At 40.8% G+C, this 21,190-nt stretch overlaps 3 long non-coding RNA genes across 4 annotated transcripts; all 3 read left to right on the plus strand.

Annotated features, from left to right (window-relative positions):
* The first annotated feature begins 251 nt into the window (after window positions 1-251).
* On the plus strand, window positions 252-9,446 carry LOC141498738 (uncharacterized). Its single transcript, XR_012471698.1, has 9 exons — window positions 252-338; window positions 1,466-2,227; window positions 2,653-2,992; window positions 3,488-3,610; window positions 4,738-5,499; window positions 5,925-6,264; window positions 6,760-6,882; window positions 8,010-8,771; window positions 9,197-9,446. It is a non-coding gene; the product is annotated as an uncharacterized LOC141498738 (long non-coding RNA).
* A 599-nt stretch (window positions 9,447-10,045) lies between these two features.
* Window positions 10,046-12,801, plus strand: LOC141502254 (uncharacterized). Its single transcript, XR_012472475.1, has 3 exons — window positions 10,046-10,153; window positions 11,281-12,042; window positions 12,468-12,801. It is a non-coding gene; the product is annotated as an uncharacterized LOC141502254 (long non-coding RNA).
* Window positions 12,802-16,000: 3,199 nt separating this feature from the next.
* On the plus strand, window positions 16,001-19,082 carry LOC141502815 (uncharacterized). 2 transcript variants are annotated; one of them, XR_012472656.1, is made up of 4 exons: window positions 16,001-16,271; window positions 16,697-17,036; window positions 17,530-17,654; window positions 18,782-19,082. It is a non-coding gene; the product is annotated as an uncharacterized LOC141502815 (long non-coding RNA). The 2 variants fall into 2 exon arrangements; XR_012472657.1 differs by lacking the exon at window positions 17,530-17,654.
* The last annotated feature ends 2,108 nt before the right edge of the window (window positions 19,083-21,190 follow it).

Genomic DNA, 21,190 nt, shown 5'->3' on the forward strand with positions numbered 1-21,190 from the left:
CAAACTGTGATCATGAAAATGATCTCTTATCATGATACATGGATGACCATTCAGAGGGATGATTTACAATTCATAGCTCTGCATGTTTTAGTGTTGAAATAAGAGACATCCAAAATCCCTTCCAGGTTAGATAGTTTAACTTTGCATGATGTAAAACGGGGCCTATAGTCTATCCAGCTTGGAAGTGTCCTTTGACTATCAAATCTCCTCAAGAGACAGAAAGTGGAATGAGACTGTTCAAGGAGGGAGGACCCAGAGTATAGAGTTGAATCCTTTCAAAAGTCTTCAAACAAGGAAGCTGCAATGACAGAGCATGTAGTCGTCACAAACCGCAAAAAGTAAGTATATAAGCAGCGAAGATGCTTATGACTTTGGACAGTTATCATCAGAGCTGAAAGGCCTTAGAAGTTGGATGGATAAATTTGGGAGATGCCTTAATAGGCAAAATAGAGAGTGATAATTCTGAGAATGACTTTAGTATAAAAGACTGCACATGTGGCAAGTGCCCGTTGAACACAGATGAGAAGAGGTAGAAGGGACGATAGAACTGAGCATGGAGATTAGCCATGATATAAGGCCTTTCAGTCATGACTTTAAAGAACATACATATAGAACACAAACTATGAGGATATGGATACGTGTCTCAGTGCACACAGATGACCATTTAGAGGCTTGGTTTTGAAATCAGAGTTCTGCAGGTTTTGGTTTGAATGAATGGACATCCGAGGTCCCATCTAGTGCACATAGTCTATCTTTCTTGCATGTGAAACTGGAAATGTATTCCATTTAACTTCAAATTGGCCTTTGGTTATGATACTCCGAAAACAATGGAGAATGGCATAGGATCCATCAAAGTGGAAAGTCCAAAGTAATTGAAGTGGCATGCCCACACAGGGTCTTCAAGTATTGAAAACATATCGAAAAATAATATGTCTCAAAGCACACAACCCAAATACATCAGCTCCCCCAGGGTGGTTCACGTTGGGCAGTTATTATCTGAGTGGAAAGACCTCCTTAGATCTTTGACAACAGTGATGGAAATCTCAAGGACACCAAATATCAAGCCTGAGAGATTCCTTAGAAGACCTAACTGAGAGAGAACTATTAATGAATTTAGCGCAAAAGCGGTCAGTTGGGTAGTGCCAGGTGAAGACAGAAAGGCAGGGGTAGAAAGGAGGCTAAAACTGAGAACACAGAGTAGCCAAGATTCAAAGTGCTTTAGCTATGAATTTAATGCTCCTCCCCATAGAACACACACATTTTTGATGCAATGGAACATCGCATCACTGAATGTGGATGACCAATCAAGAGGATGCACAATTCATGCCTTTGCTAGTTTTGGTTTAAAATCATTGACATCCAAGCTCCCACCTAAGATTGATAGTCGACCCTTCTGTGATGTAAAACTAGAAGTATAGTCTATTCCACCTAGATGTGTCCTTTGGCTCTCAATTGTCCTCTCCAGATGGAAAATGGAATGAGACTGATCAAGGGGGAAGGACCACGTGCATGGAGTATAATGCCTGAAAAGTTTTCATATAAAGTACCTGTAATGAGAGCAAGAAGACATCAGAAAACACTCAATGTAAGTACACCACCACCCCAGATCCTTTTTACCTTTCGACAGTTATGATCAGAGCAGAAAAGGCTTTAGGTCTCTGAATGACAATTTTGGGAAATGCCTAAAAGGCATATTAAAGAGTGACAGTGTTACTTGTGCCTTTAGAATAAAATTTTGCACACGTGGAAAGTGCCAGTTGAACAGAGAAGAGCATATGAAGAAGTGGTAGTAGAAATTTGCATGCAGACTAGGCAAGATATAAGGCATTCCGGGCACAAATCTAAGGAACTTACCTATATAACACATACTGTTATGATAGAAATGATCTCTTATCATGCAGCTTGGATGAGCCGTTAGAGGGATGGTTTACAAATCATCCTTGTGCAAGTTTTGGTTTGAATTAATAGACATCCAAGGTCCCATGCCGATCAGATTGTCTATCTTTCTTGGCTTTCAAACTGGAAATGGAGTCTACATAACTGGAATGCCCCCTTGGAATATGTCACTCAGAAGAACCTGGAGAATTGCATAGGATCGATCAAAGTGGAATGTCCCAAGTGTTTGCTGTGGCTTGCCCACTAAGACTGTAAAAGAATGGAAAATCGAATGAATAAGAATACATCTCAATAGAAACAACGGAAATTCAGTAGCAGCCAAATAAGGACAGTAAGTATCAGTTCTGAAAGAACTCCTTAGAATTTTTTTTAGGTTTTTCAAGGCAAATGGGGTTAAGTGGCTTGCCCAAGGCCACACAGCTAGGCAATTATTAAATGCCCGTGACCAGATTTGAACCCAGCTACTCCTGACTCCAGGGCAGGTGCTTTATCCACTGTGCCACCTAGCTGCCCCCCTCCTTAGAGTTTTAAACCAATGTGATGGAAATTCAAAGGACTGAGAGTATTAAGCATGAGAGATGCCTTAAAACACATAAAATAGAGTGATGGAACTGGGAATGACTTTAGCATCAAGATTGTTGACTTGGAAAGTGCACGTTGAACACAGATAGAGTTAGAAGGGACAGTAGAAGTGAGAACACAGACTAGTCAAGATGTAAGACCCTTGAGATCTGACTTTAAATTTCTTAACTCTAGCATACCGACTGTTCCCATGCAAATGATCTGTCATCACTGAATGTGGAAGAGCATTCGTAAGGAAGATTCACAACTCATCGCTCTGCAAGTTTTGGGATAAACTCATTGATATCCGAGGTCCCGCCTGGGTTTGATAGTCTATCGTTCTGTGACGTAAAACTAGAAACATAGTCTATCGAACCTGGAAGTGTCCTTGGGCTCTCAAGTCTCCTGAGAAGATGGAAAATGGAATGAGACTGATCAGGGTGAATGGAGCAAGCACATGGAGTAGAATGCCTGAAAAGTCTTCAATCGGGGAACCTGGAATGAGAGAAACAGAAGTCATCAGAAACCACCCAATGTAAGTACATCAACAGCCACGATTCTTTTGACCTTTGGACAGATATCATCAGAGCAGAAATGGCTTTACATCTTTGAAAGACAGATTTGAGAGATGCCTTCAGAGGCATAATAAAGAGTGATAGAGTTGGTTATGACTTTAAAATAAAAGTTTGCACGTGTGGCAAGTTCCAGTTGAACACAGAAGAGCATATGTAGAAGGGACAGTAGAACTGAGCCTAGAGACTAGCCAAGTTATAAGGCCTTTTGGGCATAAATTTAAAGAACGTACCTATAGAACCCAAACTGTGATCATGAAAATGATCTCTTATCATGATACATGGATGACCATTCAGAGGGATGATTTACAATTCATAACTCTGCATGTTTTAGTGTTGAAATAAGAGACATCCAAAATCCCTTCCAGGTTAGATAGTTTAACTTTGCATGATGTAAAACGGGGCCTATAGTCTATCCAGCTTGGAAGTGTCCTTTGACTATGAAATCTCCTCAACAGACGGAAAGTGGAATGAGACTGTTCAAGGAGGGAGGACCCAGAGTATAGAGTTGAATCCTTTCAAAAGTCTTCAAACAAGGAAGCTGCAATGACAGAGCATGTAGTCGTCACAAACCGCAAAAAGTAAGTATATAAGCAGCGAAGATGCTTATGACTTTGGACAGTTATCATCAGAGCTGAAAGGCCTTAGAAGTTGGATGGATAATTTTGGGAGATGCCTTAATAGGCAAAATAGAGAGTGATAATTCTGAGAATGACTTTAGTATAAAAGACTGCACATGTGGCAAGTGCCGGTTGAACACAGATGAGAAGAGGTAGAAGGGACGATAGAACTGAGCATGGAGATTAGCCATGATATAAGGCCTTTCAGTCATGACTTTAAAGAACATACATATAGAACACAAACTATGAGGATATGGATACGTGTCTCAGTGCACACAGATGACCATTTAGAGGCTTGGTTTTGAAATCAGAGTTCTGCAGGTTTTGGTTTGAATGAATGGACATCCGAGGTCCCATCTAGTGCACATAGTCTATCTTTCTTGCATGTGAAACTGGAAATGTATTCCATTTAACTTCAAATTGGCCTTTGGTTATGATACTCCGAAAACAATGGAGAATGGCATAGGATCCATCAAAGTGGAAAGTCCAAAGTGATTGAAGTGGCATGCCCACACAGGGTCTTCAGGTATTGAAAACATATCGAAAAATAATATGTCTCAAAGCACACAACCCAAATACATCAGCTCCCCCAGGGTGGTTCACGTTGGGCAGTTATTATCTGAGTGGAAAGACCTCCTTAGATCTTTGACAACAGTGATGGAAATCTCAAGGACACCAAATATCAAGCCTGAGAGATTCCTTAGAAGACCTAAGTGAGAGAGAACTATTAATGAATTTAGCGCAAAAGCGGTCAGTTGGGTAGTGCCAGCTGAAGACAGAAAGGCAGGGGTAGAAAGGAGGCTAAAACTGAGAACACAGAGTAGCCAAGATTCAAAGTGCTTTAGCTATGAATTTAATGCTCCTCCCCATAGAACACACACTTTTTTGATGCAATGGAACATCGCATCACTGAATGTGGATGACCAATCAAGAGGATGCACAATTCATGCCTTTGCTAGTTTTGGTTTAAAATCATTGACATCCAAGCTCCCACCTAAGATTGATAGTCGACCCTTCTGTGATGTAAAACTAGAAGTATAGTCTATTCCACCTAGATGTGTCCTTTGGCTCTCAATTGTCCTCTCCAGATGGAAAATGGAATGAGACTGATCAAGGGGGAAGGACCAAGTGCATGGAGTATAATGCCTGAAAAGTTTTCATATAAAGTACCTGTAACGAGAGCAAGAAGACATCAGAAAACACTCAATGTAAGTACACCACCACCCCAGATCCTTTTTACCTTTCGACAGTTATGATCAGAGCAGAAAAGGCTTTAGGTCTCTGAATGACAATTTTGGGAAATGCCTAAAAGGCATATTAAAGAGTGACAGTGTTACTTGTGCCTTTAGAATAAAATTTTGCACACGTGGAAAGTGCCAGTTGAACAGAGAAGAGCATATGAAGAAGTGGTAGTAGAAATTTGCATGCAGACTAGGCAAGATATAAGGCATTCCGGGCACAAATCTAAGGAACTTACCTATATAACACATACTGTTATGATAGAAATGATCTCTTATCATGCAGCTTGGATGAGCCGTTAGAGGGATGGTTTACAAATCATCCTTGTGCAAGTTTTGGTTTGAATTAATAGACATCCAAGGTCCCATGCCGATCAGATTGTCTATCTTTCTTGGCTTTCAAACTGGAAATGGAGTCTACATAACTGGAATGCCCCCTTGGAATATGTCACTCAGAAGAACCTGGAGAATTGCATAGGATCGATCAAAGTGGAATGTCCCAAGTGTTTGCTGTGGCTTGCCCACTAAGACTGTAAAAGAATGGAAAATCGAATGAATAAGAATACATCTCAATAGAAACAACGGAAATTCAGTAGCAGCCAAATAAGGACAGTAAGTATCAGTTCTGAAAGAACTCCTTAGAATTTTTTTTAGGTTTTTCAAGGCAAATGGGGTTAAGTGGCTTGCCCAAGGCCACACAGCTAGGCAATTATTAAATGCCCGTGACCAGATTTGAACCCAGCAACTCCTGACTCCAGGGCAGGTGCTTTAACCACTGTGCCACCTAGCTGCCCCCCTCCTTAGAGTTTTAAACCAATGTGATGGAAATTCAAAGGACTGAGAGTTTTAAGCATGAGAGATGCCTTAAAACACATAAAATAGAGTGATGGAACTGGGAATGACTTTAGCATCAAGATTGTTGACTTGGAAAGTGCACGTTGAACACAGATAGAGTTAGAAGGGACAGTAGAAGTGAGAACACAGACTAGTCAAGATGTAAGACCCTTGAGATCTGACTTTAAATTTCTTAACTCTAGCATACCGACTGTTCCCATGCAAATGATCTGTCATCACTGAATGTGGAAGAGCATTCGTAAGGAAGATTCACAACTCATCGCTCTGCAAGTTTTGGGATAAACTCATTGATATCCGAGGTCCCGCCTGGGTTTGATAGTCTATCGTTCTGTGACGTAAAACTAGAAACATAGTCTATCGAACCTGGAAGTGTCCTTGGGCTCTCAAGTCTCCTGAGAAGATGGAAAATGGAATGAGACTGATCAGGGTGAATGGAGCAAGCACATGGAGTAGAATGCCTGAAAAGTCTTCAATCGGGGAACCTGGAATGAGAGAAACAGAAGTCATCAGAAACCACCCAATGTAAGTACATCAACAGCCACGATTCTTTTGACCTTTGGACAGATATCATCAGAGCAGAAATGGCTTTACATCTTTGAAAGACAGATTTGAGAGATGCCTTCAGAGGCATAATAAAGAGTGATAGAGTTGGTTATGACTTTAAAATAAAAGTTTGCACGTGTGGCAAGTTCCAGTTGAACACAGAAGAGCATATGTAGAAGGGACAGTAGAACTGAGCCTAGAGACTAGCCAAGTTATAAGGCCTTTTGGGCATAAATTTAAAGAACGTACCTATAGAACCCAAACTGTGATCATGAAAATGATCTCTTATCATGATACATGGATGACCATTCAGAGGGATGATTTACAATTCATAACTCTGCATGTTTTAGTGTTGAAATAAGAGACATCCAAAATCCCTTCCAGGTTAGATAGTTTAACTTTGCATGATGTAAAACGGGGCCTATAGTCTATCCAGCTTGGAAGTGTCCTTTGACTATGAAATCTCCTCAACAGACGGAAAGTGGAATGAGACTGTTCAAGGAGGGAGGACCCAGAGTATAGAGTTGAATCCTTTCAAAAGTCTTCAAACAAGGAAGCTGCAATGACAGAGCATGTAGTCGTCACAAACCGCAAAAAGTAAGTATATAAGCAGCGAAGATGCTTATGACTTTGGACAGTTATCATCAGAGCTGAAAGGCCTTAGAAGTTGGATGGATAATTTTGGGAGATGCCTTAATAGGCAAAATAGAGAGTGATAATTCTGAGAATGACTTTAGTATAAAAGACTGCACATGTGGCAAGTGCCGGTTGAACACAGATGAGAAGAGGTAGAAGGGACGATAGAACTGAGCATGGAGATTAGCCATGATATAAGGCCTTTCAGTCATGACTTTAAAGAACATACATATAGAACACAAACTATGAGGATATGGATACGTGTCTCAGTGCACACGGATGACCATTTAGAGGCTTGGTTTTGAAATCAGAGTTCTGCAGGTTTTGGTTTGAATGAATGGACATCCGAGGTCCCATCTAGTGCACATAGTCTATCTTTCTTGCATGTGAAACTGGAAATGTATTCCATTTAACTTCAAATTGGCCTTTGGTTATGATACTCCGAAAACAATGGAGAATGGCATAGGATCCATCAAAGTGGAAAGTCCAAAGTGATTGAAGTGCCATGCCCACACAGGGTCTTCAGGTATTGAAAACATATCGAAAAATAATATGTCTCAAAGCACACAACCCAAATACATCAGCTCCCCCAGGGTGGTTCACGTTGGGCAGTTATTATCTGAGTGGAAAGACCTCCTTAGATCTTTGACAACAGTGATGGAAATCTCAAGGACACCAAATATCAAGCCTGAGAGATTCCTTAGAAGACCTAAGTGAGAGAGAACTATTAATGAATTTAGCGCAAAAGCGGTCAGTTGGGTAGTGCCAGCTGAAGACAGAAAGGCAGGGGTAGAAAGGAGGCTAAAACTGAGAACACAGAGTAGCCAAGATTCAAAGTGCTTTAGCTATGAATTTAATGCTCCTCCCCATAGAACACACACTTTTTTGATGCAATGGAACATCGCATCACTGAATGTGGATGACCAATCAAGAGGATGCACAATTCATGCCTTTGCTAGTTTTGGTTTAAAATCATTGACATCCAAGCTCCCACCTAAGATTGATAGTCGACCCTTCTGTGATGTAAAACTAGAAGTATAGTCTATTCCACCTAGATGTGTCCTTTGGCTCTCAATTGTCCTCTCCAGATGGAAAATGGAATGAGACTGATCAAGGGGGAAGGACCAAGTGCATGGAGTATAATGCCTGAAAAGTTTTCATATAAAGTACCTGTAACGAGAGCAAGAAGACATCAGAAAACACTCAATGTAAGTACACCACCACCCCAGATCCTTTTTACCTTTCGACAGTTATGATCAGAGCAGAAAAGGCTTTAGGTCTCTGAATGACAATTTTGGGAAATGCCTAAAAGGCATATTAAAGAGTGACAGTGTTACTTGTGCCTTTAGAATAAAATTTTGCACACGTGGAAAGTGCCAGTTGAACAGAGAAGAGCATATGAAGAAGTGGTAGTAGAAATTTGCATGCAGACTAGGCAAGATATAAGGCATTCCGGGCACAAATCTAAGGAACTTACCTATATAACACATACTGTTATGATAGAAATGATCTCTTATCATGCAGCTTGGATGAGCCGTTAGAGGGATGGTTTACAAATCATCCTTGTGCAAGTTTTGGTTTGAATTAATAGACATCCAAGGTCCCATGCCGATCAGATTGTCTATCTTTCTTGGCTTTCAAACTGGAAATGGAGTCTACATAACTGGAATGCCCCCTTGGAATATGTCACTCAGAAGAACCTGGAGAATTGCATAGGATCGATCAAAGTGGAATGTCCCAAGTGTTTGCTGTGGCTTGCCCACTAAGACTGTAAAAGAATGGAAAATCGAATGAATAAGAATACATCTCAATAGAAACAACGGAAATTCAGTAGCAGCCAAATAAGGACAGTAAGTATCAGTTCTGAAAGAACTCCTTAGAATTTTTTTTAGGTTTTTCAAGGCAAATGGGGTTAAGTGGCTTGCCCAAGGCCACACAGCTAGGCAATTATTAAATGCCCGTGACCAGATTTGAACCCAGCAACTCCTGACTCCAGGGCAGGTGCTTTAACCACTGTGCCACCTAGCTGCCCCCCTCCTTAGAGTTTTAAACCAATGTGATGGAAATTCAAAGGACTGAGAGTTTTAAGCATGAGAGATGCCTTAAAACACATAAAATAGAGTGATGGAACTGGGAATGACTTTAGCATCAAGATTGTTGACTTGGAAAGTGCACGTTGAACACAGATAGAGTTAGAAGGGACAGTAGAAGTGAGAACACAGACTAGTCAAGATGTAAGACCCTTGAGATCTGACTTTAAATTTCTTAACTCTAGCATACCGACTGTTCCCATGCAAATGATCTGTCATCACTGAATGTGGAAGAGCATTCGTAAGGAAGATTCACAACTCATCGCTCTGCAAGTTTTGGGATAAACTCATTGATATCCGAGGTCCCGCCTGGGTTTGATAGTCTATCGTTCTGTGACGTAAAACTAGAAACATAGTCTATCGAACCTGGAAGTGTCCTTGGGCTCTCAAGTCTCCTGAGAAGATGGAAAATGGAATGAGACTGATCAGGGTGAATGGAGCAAGGCATGGAGTAGAATGCCTGAAAAGTCTTCAATCGGGGAACCTGGAATGAGAGAAACAGAAGTCATCAGAAACCACCCAATGTAAGTACATCAACAGCCACGATTCTTTTGACCTTTGGACAGATATCATCAGAGCAGAAATGGCTTTACATCTTTGAAAGACAGATTTGAGAGATGCCTTCAGAGGCATAATAAAGAGTGATAGAGTTGGTTATGACTTTAAAATAAAAGTTTGCACGTGTGGCAAGTTCCAGTTGAACACAGAAGAGCATATGTAGAAGGGACAGTAGAACTGAGCCTAGAGACTAGCCAAGTTATAAGGCCTTTTGGGCATAAATTTAAAGAACGTACCTATAGAACCCAAACTGTGATCATGAAAATGATCTCTTATCATGATACATGGATGACCATTCAGAGGGATGATTTACAATTCATAACTCTGCATGTTTTAGTGTTGAAATAAGAGACATCCAAAATCCCTTCCAGGTTAGATAGTTTAACTTTGCATGATGTAAAACGGGGCCTATAGTCTATCCAGCTTGGAAGTGTCCTTTGACTATCAAATCTCCTCAAGAGACGGAAAGTGGAATGAGACTGTTCAAGGAGGGAGGACCAAGAGTATAGAGTTGAATCCTTTCAAAAGTCTTCAAACAAGGAAGCTGCAATGACAGAGCATGTAGTCGTCACAAACCGCAAAAAGTAAGTATATAAGCAGCGAAGATGCTTATGACTTTGGACAGTTATCATCAGAGCTGAAAGGCCTTAGAAGTTGGATGGATAATTTTGGGAGATGCCTTAATAGGCAAAATAGAGAGTGATAATTCTGAGAATGACTTTAGTATAAAAGACTGCACATGTGGCAAGTGCCGGTTGAACACAGATGAGAAGAGGTAGAAGGGACGATAGAACTGAGCATGGAGATTAGCCATGATATAAGGCCTTTCAGTCATGACTTTAAAGAACATACATATAGAACACAAACTATGAGGATATGGATACGTGTCTCAGTGCACACGGATGACCATTTAGAGGCTTGGTTTTGAAATCAGAGTTCTGCAGGTTTTGGTTTGAATGAATGGACATCCGAGGTCCCATCTAGTGCACATAGTCTATCTTTCTTGCATGTGAAACTGGAAATGTATTCCATTTAACTTCAAATTGGCCTTTGGTTATGATACTCCGAAAACAATGGAGAATGGCATAGGATCCATCAAAGTGGAAAGTCCAAAGTGATTGAAGTGGCATGCCCACACAGGGTCTTCAAGTATTGAAAACATATCGAAAAATAATATGTCTCAAAGCACACAACCCAAATACATCAGCTCCCCCAGGGTGGTTCACGTTGGGCAGTTATTATCTGAGTGGAAAGACCTCCTTAGATCTTTGACAACAGTGATGGAAATCTCAAGGACACCAAATATCAAGCCTGAGAGATTCCTTAGAAGACCTAAGTGAGAGAGAACTATTAATGAATTTAGCGCAAAAGCGGTCAGTTGGGTAGTGCCAGCTGAAGACAGAAAGGCAGGGGTAGAAAGGAGGCTAAAACTGAGAACACAGAGTAGCCAAGATTCAAAGTGCTTTAGCTATGAATTTAATGCTCCTCCCCATAGAACACACACTTTTTTGATGCAATGGAACATCGCATCACTGAATGTGGATGACCAATCAAGAGGATGCACAATTCATGCCTTTGCTAGTTTTGGTTTAAAATCATTGACATCCAAGCTCCCACCTAAGATTGATAGTCGACCCTTCTGTGATGTAAAACTAGAAGTATAGTCTATTCCACCTAGATGTGTCCTTTGGCTCTCAATTGTCCTCTCCAGATGGAAAATGGAATGAGACTGATCAAGGGGGAAGGACCAAGTGCATGGAGTATAATGCCTGAAAAGTTTTCATATAAAGTACCTGTAACGAGAGCAAGAAGACATCAGAAAACACTCAATGTAAGTACACCACCACCCCAGATCCTTTTTACCTTTCGACAGTTATGATCAGAGCAGAAAAGGCTTTAGGTCTCTGAATGACAATTTTGGGAAATGCCTAAAAGGCATATTAAAGAGTGACAGTGTTACTTGTGCCTTTAGAATAAAATTTTGCACACGTGGAAAGTGCCAGTTGAACAGAGAAGAGCATATGAAGAAGTGGTAGTAGAAATTTGCATGCAGACTAGGCAAGATATAAGGCATTCCGGGCACAAATCTAAGGAACTTACCTATATAACACAAAGTGTTATGATAGAAATGATCTCTTATCATGCAGCTTGGATGAGCCGTTAGAGGGATGGTTTACAAATCATCCTTGTGCAAGTTTTGGTTTGAATTAATAGACATCCAAGGTCCCATGCCGATCAGATTGTCTATCTTTCTTGGCTTTCAAACTGGAAATGGAGTCTACATAACTGGAATGCCCCCTTGGAATATGTCACTCAGAAGAACCTGGAGAATTGCATAGGATCGATCAAAGTGGAATGTCCCAAGTGTTTGCTGTGGCTTGCCCACTAAGACTGTAAAAGAATGGAAAATCGAATGAATAAGAATACATCTCAATAGAAACAACGGAAATTCAGTAGCAGCCAAATAAGGACAGTAAGTATCAGTTCTGAAAGAACTCCTTAGAATTTTTTTTAGGTTTTTCAAGGCAAATGGGGTTAAGTGGCTTGCCCAAGGCCACACAGCTAGGCAATTATTAAATGCCCGTGACCAGATTTGAACCCAGCAACTCCTGACTCCAGGGCAGGTGCTTTAACCACTGTGCCACCTAGCTGCCCCCCTCCTTAGAGTTTTAAACCAATGTGATGGAAATTCAAAGGACTGAGAGTTTTAAGCATGAGAGATGCCTTAAAACACATAAAATAGAGTGATGGAACTGGGAATGACTTTAGCATCAAGATTGTTGACTTGGAAAGTGCACGTTGAACACAGATAGAGTTAGAAGGGACAGTAGAAGTGAGAACACAGACTAGTCAAGATGTAAGACCCTTGAGATCTGACTTTAAATTTCTTAACTCTAGCATACCGACTGTTCCCATGCAAATGATCTGTCATCACTGAATGTGGAAGAGCATTCGTAAGGAAGATTCACAACTCATCGCTCTGCAAGTTTTGGGATAAACTCATTGATATCCGAGGTCCCGCCTGGGTTTGATAGTCTATCGTTCTGTGACGTAAAACTAGAAACATAGTCTATCGAACCTGGAAGTGTCCTTGGGCTCTCAAGTCTCCTGAGAAGATGGAAAATGGAATGAGACTGATCAGGGTGAATGGAGCAAGTGCATGGAGTAGAATGCCTGAAAAGTCTTCAATCGGGGAACCTGGAATGAGAGAAACAGAAGTCATCAGAAACCACCCAATGTAAGTACATCAACAGCCACGATTCTTTTGACCTTTGGACAGATATCATCAGAGCAGAAATGGCTTTACATCTTTGAAAGACAGATTTGAGAGATGCCTTCAGAGGCATAATAAAGAGTGATAGAGTTGGTTATGACTTTAAAATAAAAGTTTGCACGTGTGGCAAGTTCCAGTTGAACACAGAAGAGCATATGTAGAAGGGACAGTAGAACTGAGCCTAGAGACTAGCCAAGTTATAAGGCCTTTTGGGCATAAATTTAAAGAACGTACCTATAGAACCCAAACTGTGATCATGAAAATGATCTCTTATCATGATACATGGATGACCATTCAGAGGGATGATTTACAATTCATAGCTCTGCATGTTTTAGTGTTGAAATAAGAGACATCCAAAATCCCTTCCAGGTTAGATAGTTTAACTTTGCATGATGTAAAACGGGGCCTATAGTCTATCCAGCTTGGAAGTGTCCTTTTACTATCAAATCTCCTCAAGAGACGGAAAGTGGAACGAGACTGTTCAAGGAGGGAGGACCAAGAGTATAGAGTTGAATCCTTTCAAAAGTCTTCAAACAAGGAAGCTGCAATGACAGAGCATGTAGTCGTCACAAACCGCAAAAAGTAAGTATATAAGCAGCGAAGATGCTTATGACTTTGGACAGTTATCATCAGAGCTGAAAGGCCTTAGAAGTTGGATGGATAATTTTGGGAGATGCCTTAATAGGCAAAATAGAGAGTGATAATTCTGAGAATGACTTTAGTATAAAAGACTGCACATGTGGCAAGTGCCCGTTGAACACAGATGAGAAGAGGTAGAAGGGACGATAGAACTGAGCATGGAGATTAGCCATGATATAAGGCCTTTCAGTCATGACTTTAAAGAACATACATATAGAACACAAACTATGAGGATATGGATACGTGTCTCAGTGCACACGGATGACCATTTAGAGGCTTGGTTTTGAAATCAGAGTTCTGCAGGTTTTGGTTTGAATGAATGGACATCCGAGGTCCCATCTAGTGCACATAGTCTATCTTTCTTGCATGTGAAACTGGAAATGTATTCCATTTAACTTCAAATTGGCCTTTGGTTATGATACTCCGAAAACAATGGAGAATGGCATAGGATCCATCAAAGTGGAAAGTCCAAAGTGATTGAAGTGCCATGCCCACACAGGGTCTTCAGGTATTGAAAACATATCGAAAAATAATATGTCTCAAAGCACACAACCCAAATACATCAGCTCCCCCAGGGTGGTTCACGTTGGGCAGTTATTATCTGAGTGGAAAGACCTCCTTAGATCTTTGACAACAGTGATGGAAATCTCAAGGACACCAAATATCAAGCCTGAGAGATTCCTTAGAAGACCTAAGTGAGAGAGAACTATTAATGAATTTAGCGCAAAAGCGGTCAGTTGGGTAGTGCCAGCTGAAGACAGAAAGGCAGGGGTAGAAAGGAGGCTAAAACTGAGAACACAGAGTAGCCAAGATTCAAAGTGCTTTAGCTATGAATTTAATGCTCCTCCCCATAGAACACACACATTTTTGATGCAATGGAACATCGCATCACTGAATGTGGATGACCAATCAAGAGGATGCACAATTCATGCCTTTGCTAGTTTTGGTTTAAAATCATTGACATCCAAGCTCCCACCTAAGATTGATAGTCGACCCTTCTGTGATGTAAAACTAGAAGTATAGTCTATTCCACCTAGATGTGTCCTTTGGCTCTCAATTGTCCTCTCCAGATGGAAAATGGAATGAGACTGATCAAGGGGGAAGGACCAGTGCATGGAGTATAATGCCTGAAAAGTTTTCATATAAAGTACCTGTAACGAGAGCAAGAAGACATCAGAAAACACTCAATGTAAGTACACCACCACCCCAGATCCTTTTTACCTTTCGACAGTTATGATCAGAGCAGAAAAGGCTTTAGGTCTCTGAATGACAATTTTGGGAAATGCCTAAAAGGCATATTAAAGAGTGACAGTCTTCAAACAAGGAAGCTGCAATGACAGAGCATGTAGTCGTCTCAAACCGCAAAAAGTAAGTATATAAGCAGCGAAGATGCTTATGACTTTGGACAGTTATCATCAGAGCTGAAAGGCCTTAGAAGTTGGATGGATAATTTTGGGAGATGCCTTAATAGGCAAAATAGAGAGTGATAATTCTGAGAATGACTTTAGTATAAAAGACTGCACATGTGGCAAGTGCCGGTTGAACACAGATGAGAAGAGGTAGAAGGGACGATAGAACTGAGCATGGAGATTAGCCATGATATTAGGCCTTTCAGTCATGACTTTAAAGAACATACATATAGAACACAAACTATGAGGATATGGATACGTGTCTCAGTGCACACGGATGACCATTTAGAGGCTTGGTTTTGAAATCAGAGTTCTGCAGGTTTTGATTTGAATGAATGGACATCCGAGGTCCCATCTAGTGTACATAGTCTATCTTTCTTGCATGTGAAACTGGAAATGTATTCCATTTAACTTCAAATTGGCCTTTGGTTATGATATTCCGAAAACAATGGAGAATGGCATAGGATCCATCAAAGTGGAAAGTCCAAAGTGATTGAAGTGGCATGCATCAGCTCCCCCCGGGTGGTTCACGTTGGGCAGTTATTATCTGAGTGGAAAGACCTCCTTAGATCTTTGACAACAGTGATGGAAATCTCAAGGACACCAAATATCAAGCCTGAGAGATTCCTTAGAAGACCTAAGAAAGGAGGAAGGACCAAGTGCATGGAGTATAATGCCTGAAAAGTTTTCATATAAAGTACCTGTAACGAGAGCAAGAAGACATCAGAAAACACTCAATGTAAGTACACCACCACCCCAGATCCATTTTACCTTTCGACAGTTATGATCAGAGCAGAAAAGGCTTTAGGTCTCTGAATGACAATTTTGGGAAATGCCTAAAAGGCATATTAAAGAGTGACAGTGTTACTTGTGCCTTTAGAATAAAATTTTGCACACGTGGAAAGTGCCAGTTGAACAGAGAAGAGCATATGAAGAGTGGTAGTAGAAATTTGCATGCAGACTAGGCAAGATATAAGGCATTCCGGGCACAAATCTAAGGAACTTACCTATATAACACAAAGTGTTATGATAGAAATGATCTCTTATCATGCAGCTTGGATGAGCCGTTAGAGGGATGGTTTACAAATCATCATTGTGCAAGTTTTGGTTTGAATTAATAGACATCCAAGGTCCCATGCCGATCAGATTGTCTATCTTTCTTGGCTTTCAAACTGGAAATGGAGTCTACATAACTGGAATGCCCCCTTGGAATATGTCACTCAGAAGAACCTGGAGAATTGCATAGGATCGATCAAAGTGGAATGTCCCAAGTGTTTGCTGTGGCTTGCCCACTAAGACTGTAAAAGAATGGAAAATCGAATGAATAAGAATACATCTCAATAGAAACAACGGAAATTCAGTAGCAGCCAAATAAGGACAGTAAGTATCAGTTCTGAAAGAACTCCTTAGAATTTTTTTTAGGTTTTTCAAGGCAAATGGGGTTAAGTGGCTTGCCCAAGGCCACACAACTAGGCAATTATTAAATGCCCGTGACCAGATTTGAACCCAGCAACTCCTGACTCCAGGGCAGGTGCTTTAACCACTGTGCCACCTAGCTGCCCCCCTCCTTAGAGTTTTAAACCAATGTGATGGAAATTCAAAGGACTGAGAGTATTAAGCATGAGAGATGCCTTAAAACACATAAAATAGAGTGATGGAACTGGGAATGACTTTAGCATCAAGATTGTTGACTTGGAAAGTGCACGTTGAACACAGATAGAGTTAGAAGGGACAGTAGAAGTGAGAACACAGACTAGTCAAGATGTAAGACCCTTGAGATCTGACTTTAAATTTCTTAACTCTAGCATACCGACTGTTCCCATGCAAATGATCTGTCATCACTGAATGTGGAAGAGCATTCGTAAGGAAGATTCACAACTCATCGCTCTGCAAGTTTTGGGATAAACTCATTGATATCCGAGGTCCCGCCTGGGTTTGATAGTCTATCGTTCTGTGACGTAAAACTAGAAACATAGTCTATCGAACCTGGAAGTGTCCTTGGGCTCTCAAGTCTCCTGAGAAGATGGAAAATGGAATGAGACTGATCAGGGTGAATGGAGCAAGTGCATGGAGTAGAATGCCTGAAAAGTCTTCAATCGGGGAACCTGGAATGAGAGAAACAGAAGTCATCAGAAACCACCCAATGTAAGTACATCAACAGCCACGATTCTTTTGACCTTTGGACAGATATCATCAGAGCAGAAATGGCTTTACATCTTTGAAAGACAGATTTGAGAGATGCCTTCAGAGGCATAATAAAGAGTGATAGAGTTGGTTATGACTTTAAAATAAAAGTTTGCACGTGTGGCAAGTTCCAGTTGAACACAGAAGAGCATATGTAGAAGGGACAGTAGAACTGAGCCTAGAGACTAGCCAAGTTATAAGGCCTTTTGGGCATAAATTTAAAGAACGTACCTATAGAACCCAAACTGTGATCATGAAAATGATCTCTTATCATGATACATGGATGACCATTCAGAGGGATGATTTACAATTCATAGCTCTGCATCTTTTAGTGTTGAAATAAGAGACATCCAAAATCCCTTCCAGGTTAGATAGTTTAACTTTGCATGATGTAAAACGGGGCCTATAGTCTATCCAGCTTCGAAGTGTCCTTTGACTATCAAATCTCCTCAAGAGACAGAAAGTGGAACGAGACTGTTCAAGGAGGGAGGACCAAGAGTATAGAGTTGAATCCTTTCAAAAGTCTTCAAACAAGGAAGCTGCAATGACAGAGCATGTAGTCGTCTCAAACCGCAAAAAGTAAGTATATAAGCAGCGAAGATGCTTATGACTTTGGACAGTTATCATCAGAGCTGAAAGGCCTTAGAATTTGGATGGATAATTTTGGGAGATGCCTTAATAGGCAAAATAGAGAGTGATAATTCTGAGAATGACTTTAGTATAAAAGACTGCACATGTGGCAAGTGCAGGTTGAACACAGATGAGAAGAGGTAGAAGGGACGATAGAACTGAGCATGGAGATTAGCCATGATAAAAGGCCTTTCAGTCATGACTTTAAAGAACATACATATAGAACACAAACTATGAGGATATGGATACGTGTCTCAGTGCACACGGATGACCATTTAGAGGCTTGGTTTTGAAATCAGAGTTCTGCAGGTTTTGGTTTGAATGAATGGACATCCGAGGTCCCATCTAGTGCACATAGTCTATCATTCTTGCATGTGAAACTGGAAATGTATTCCATTTAACTTCAAATTGGCCTTTGGTTATGATACTCAGAAAACAATAGAGAATGGCATAGGATCCAGCAAAGTGGAAAGTCCAAAGTAATTGAAGTGGCATGCCCACACAGGGTCTTCAAGTATTGAAAACATATCGAAAAATAATATGTCTCAAAGCACACAACCCAAATACATCAGCTCCCCCAGGGTGGTTCACGTTGGGCAGTTATTATCTGAGTGGAAAGACCTCCTTAGATCTTTGACAACAGTGATGGAAATCTCAAGGACACCAAATATCAAGCCTGAGAGATTCCTTAGAAGACCTAAGTGAGAGAGAACTATTAATGAATTTAGCGCAAAAGCGGTCAGTTGGGTAGTGCCAGCTGAAGACAGAAAGGCAGGGGTAGAAAGGAGGCTAAAACTGAGAACACAGAGTAGCCAAGATTCAAAGTGCTTTAGCTAAGAATTTAATGCTCCTCCCCATAGAACACACACTTTTTTGATGCAATGGAACATCGCATCACTGAATGTGGATGACCAATCAAGAGGATGCACAATTCATGCCTTTGCTAGTTTTGGTTTAAAATCATTGACATCCAAGCTCCCACCTAAGATTGATAGTCGACCCTTCTGTGATGTAAAACTAGAAGTATAGTCTATTCCACCTAGATGTGTCCTTTGGCACTCAATTGTCCTCTCCAGATGGAAAATGGAATGAGACTGATCAAGGGGGAAGGACCAAGTGCATGGAGTATAATGCCTGAAAAGTTTTCATATAAAGTACCTGTAACGAGAGCAAGAAGACATCAGAAAACACTCAATGTAAGTACACCACCACCCCAGATCCGTTTTACCTTTCGACAGTTATGATCAGAGCAGAAAAGGCTTTAGGTCTCTGAATGACAATTTTGGGAAATGCCTAAAAGGCATATTAAAGAGTGACAGTGTTACTTGTGCCTTTAGAATAAAATTTTGCACACGTGGAAAGTGCCAGTTGAACAGAGAAGAGCATATGAAGAAGTGGTAGTAGAAATTTGCCTGCAGACTAGGCAAGATATAAGGCATTCCGGGCACAAATCTAAGGAACTTACCTATATAACACAAAGTGTTATGATAGAAATGATCTCTTATCATGCAGCTTGGATGAGCCATTAGAGGGATGGTTTACAAATCATCCTTGTGCAAGTTTTGGTTTGAATTAATAGACATCCAAGGTCCCATGCCGATCAGATTGTCTATCTTTCTTGGCTTTCAAACTGGAAATGGAGTCTACATAACTGGAATGCCCCCTTGGAATATGTCACTCAGAAGAACCTGGAGAATTGCATAGGATCGATCAAAGTGGAATGTCCCAAGTGTTTGCTGTGGCTTGCCCACTAAGACTGTAAAAGAATGGAAAATCGAATGAATAAGAATACATCTCAATAGAAACAACGGAAATTCAGTAGCAGCCAAATAAGGACAGTAAGTATCAGTTCTGAAAGAACTCCTTAGAATTTTTTTTAGGTTTTTTCAAGGCAAATGGGGTTAAGTGGCTTGCCCAAGGCCACACAGCTAGGCAATTATTAAATGCCCGTGACCAGATTTGAACCCAGCAACTCCTGACTCCAGGGCAGGTGCTTTAACCACTGTGCCACCTAGCTGCCCCCCTCCTTAGAGTTTTAAACCAATGTGATGGAAATTCAAAGGACTGAGAGTATTAAGCATGAGAGATGCCTTAAAACACATAAAATAGAGTGATGGAACTGGGAATGACTTTAGCATCAAGATTGTTGACTTGGAAAGTGCACGTTGAACACAGATAGAGTTAGAAGGGACAGTAGAAGTGAGAACACAGACTAGTCAAGATGTAAGACCCTTGAGATCTGACTTTAAATTTCTTAACTCTAGCATACCGACTGTTCCCATGCAAATGATCTGTCATCACTGAATGTGGAAGAGCATTCGTAAGGAAGATTCACAACTCATCGCTCTGCAAGTTTTGGGATAAACTCATTGATATCCGAGGTCCCGCCTGGGTTTGATAGTCTATCGTTCTGTGACGTAAAACTAGAAACATAGTCTATCGAACCTGGAAGTGTCCTTGGGCTCTCAAGTCTCCTGAGAAGATGGAAAATGGAATGAGACTGATCAGGGTGAATGGAGCAAGTGCATGGAGTAGAATGCCTGAAAAGTCTTCAATCGGGGAACCTGGAATGAGAGAAACAGAAGTCATCAGAAACCACCGAATGTAAGTACATCAACAGCCACGATTCTTTTGACCTTTGGACAGATATCATCAGAGCAGAAATGGTTTTACATCTTTGAAAGACAGATTTGAGAGATGCCTTCAGAGGCATAATAAAGAGTGATAGAGTTGGTTATGACTTTAAAATAAAAGTTTGCACGTGTGGCAAGTTCCAGTTGAACACAGAAGAGCATATGTAGAAGGGACAGTAGAACTGAGCCTAGAGACTAGCCAAGTTATAAGGCCTTTTGGGCATAAATTTAAAGAACGTACCTATAGAACCCAAACTGTGATCATGAAAATGATCTCTTATCATGATACATGGATGACCATTCAGAGGGATGATTTACAATTCATAGCTCTGCATCTTTTAGTGTTGAAATAAGAGACATCCAAAATCCCTTCCAGGTTAGATAGTTTAACTTTGCATGATGTAAAACGGGGCCTATAGTCTATCCAGCTTCGAAGTGTCCTTTGACTATCAAATCTCCTCAAGAGACAGAAAGTGGAACGAGACTGTTCAAGGAGGGAGGACCAAGAGTATAGAGTTGAATCCTTTCAAAAGTCTTCAAACAAGGAAGCTGCAATGACAGAGCATGTAGTCGTCTCAAACCGCAAAAAGTAAGTATATAAGCAGCGAAGATGCTTATGACTTTGGACAGTTATCATCAGAGCTGAAAGGCCTTAGAAGTTGGATGGATAATTTTGGGAGATGCCTTAATAGGCAAAATAGAGAGTGATAATTCTGAGAATGACTTTAGTATAAAAGACTGCACATGTGGCAAGTGCCGGTTGAACACAGATGAGAAGAGGTAGAAGGGACGATAGAACTGAGCATGGAGATTAGCCATGATATTAGGCCTTTCAGTCATGACTTTAAAGAA

Source organism: Macrotis lagotis, chromosome X (assembly GCF_037893015.1).
Source record: "Macrotis lagotis isolate mMagLag1 chromosome X, bilby.v1.9.chrom.fasta, whole genome shotgun sequence".
Taxonomy (NCBI): Eukaryota; Metazoa; Chordata; class Mammalia; order Peramelemorphia; family Peramelidae; genus Macrotis; species Macrotis lagotis.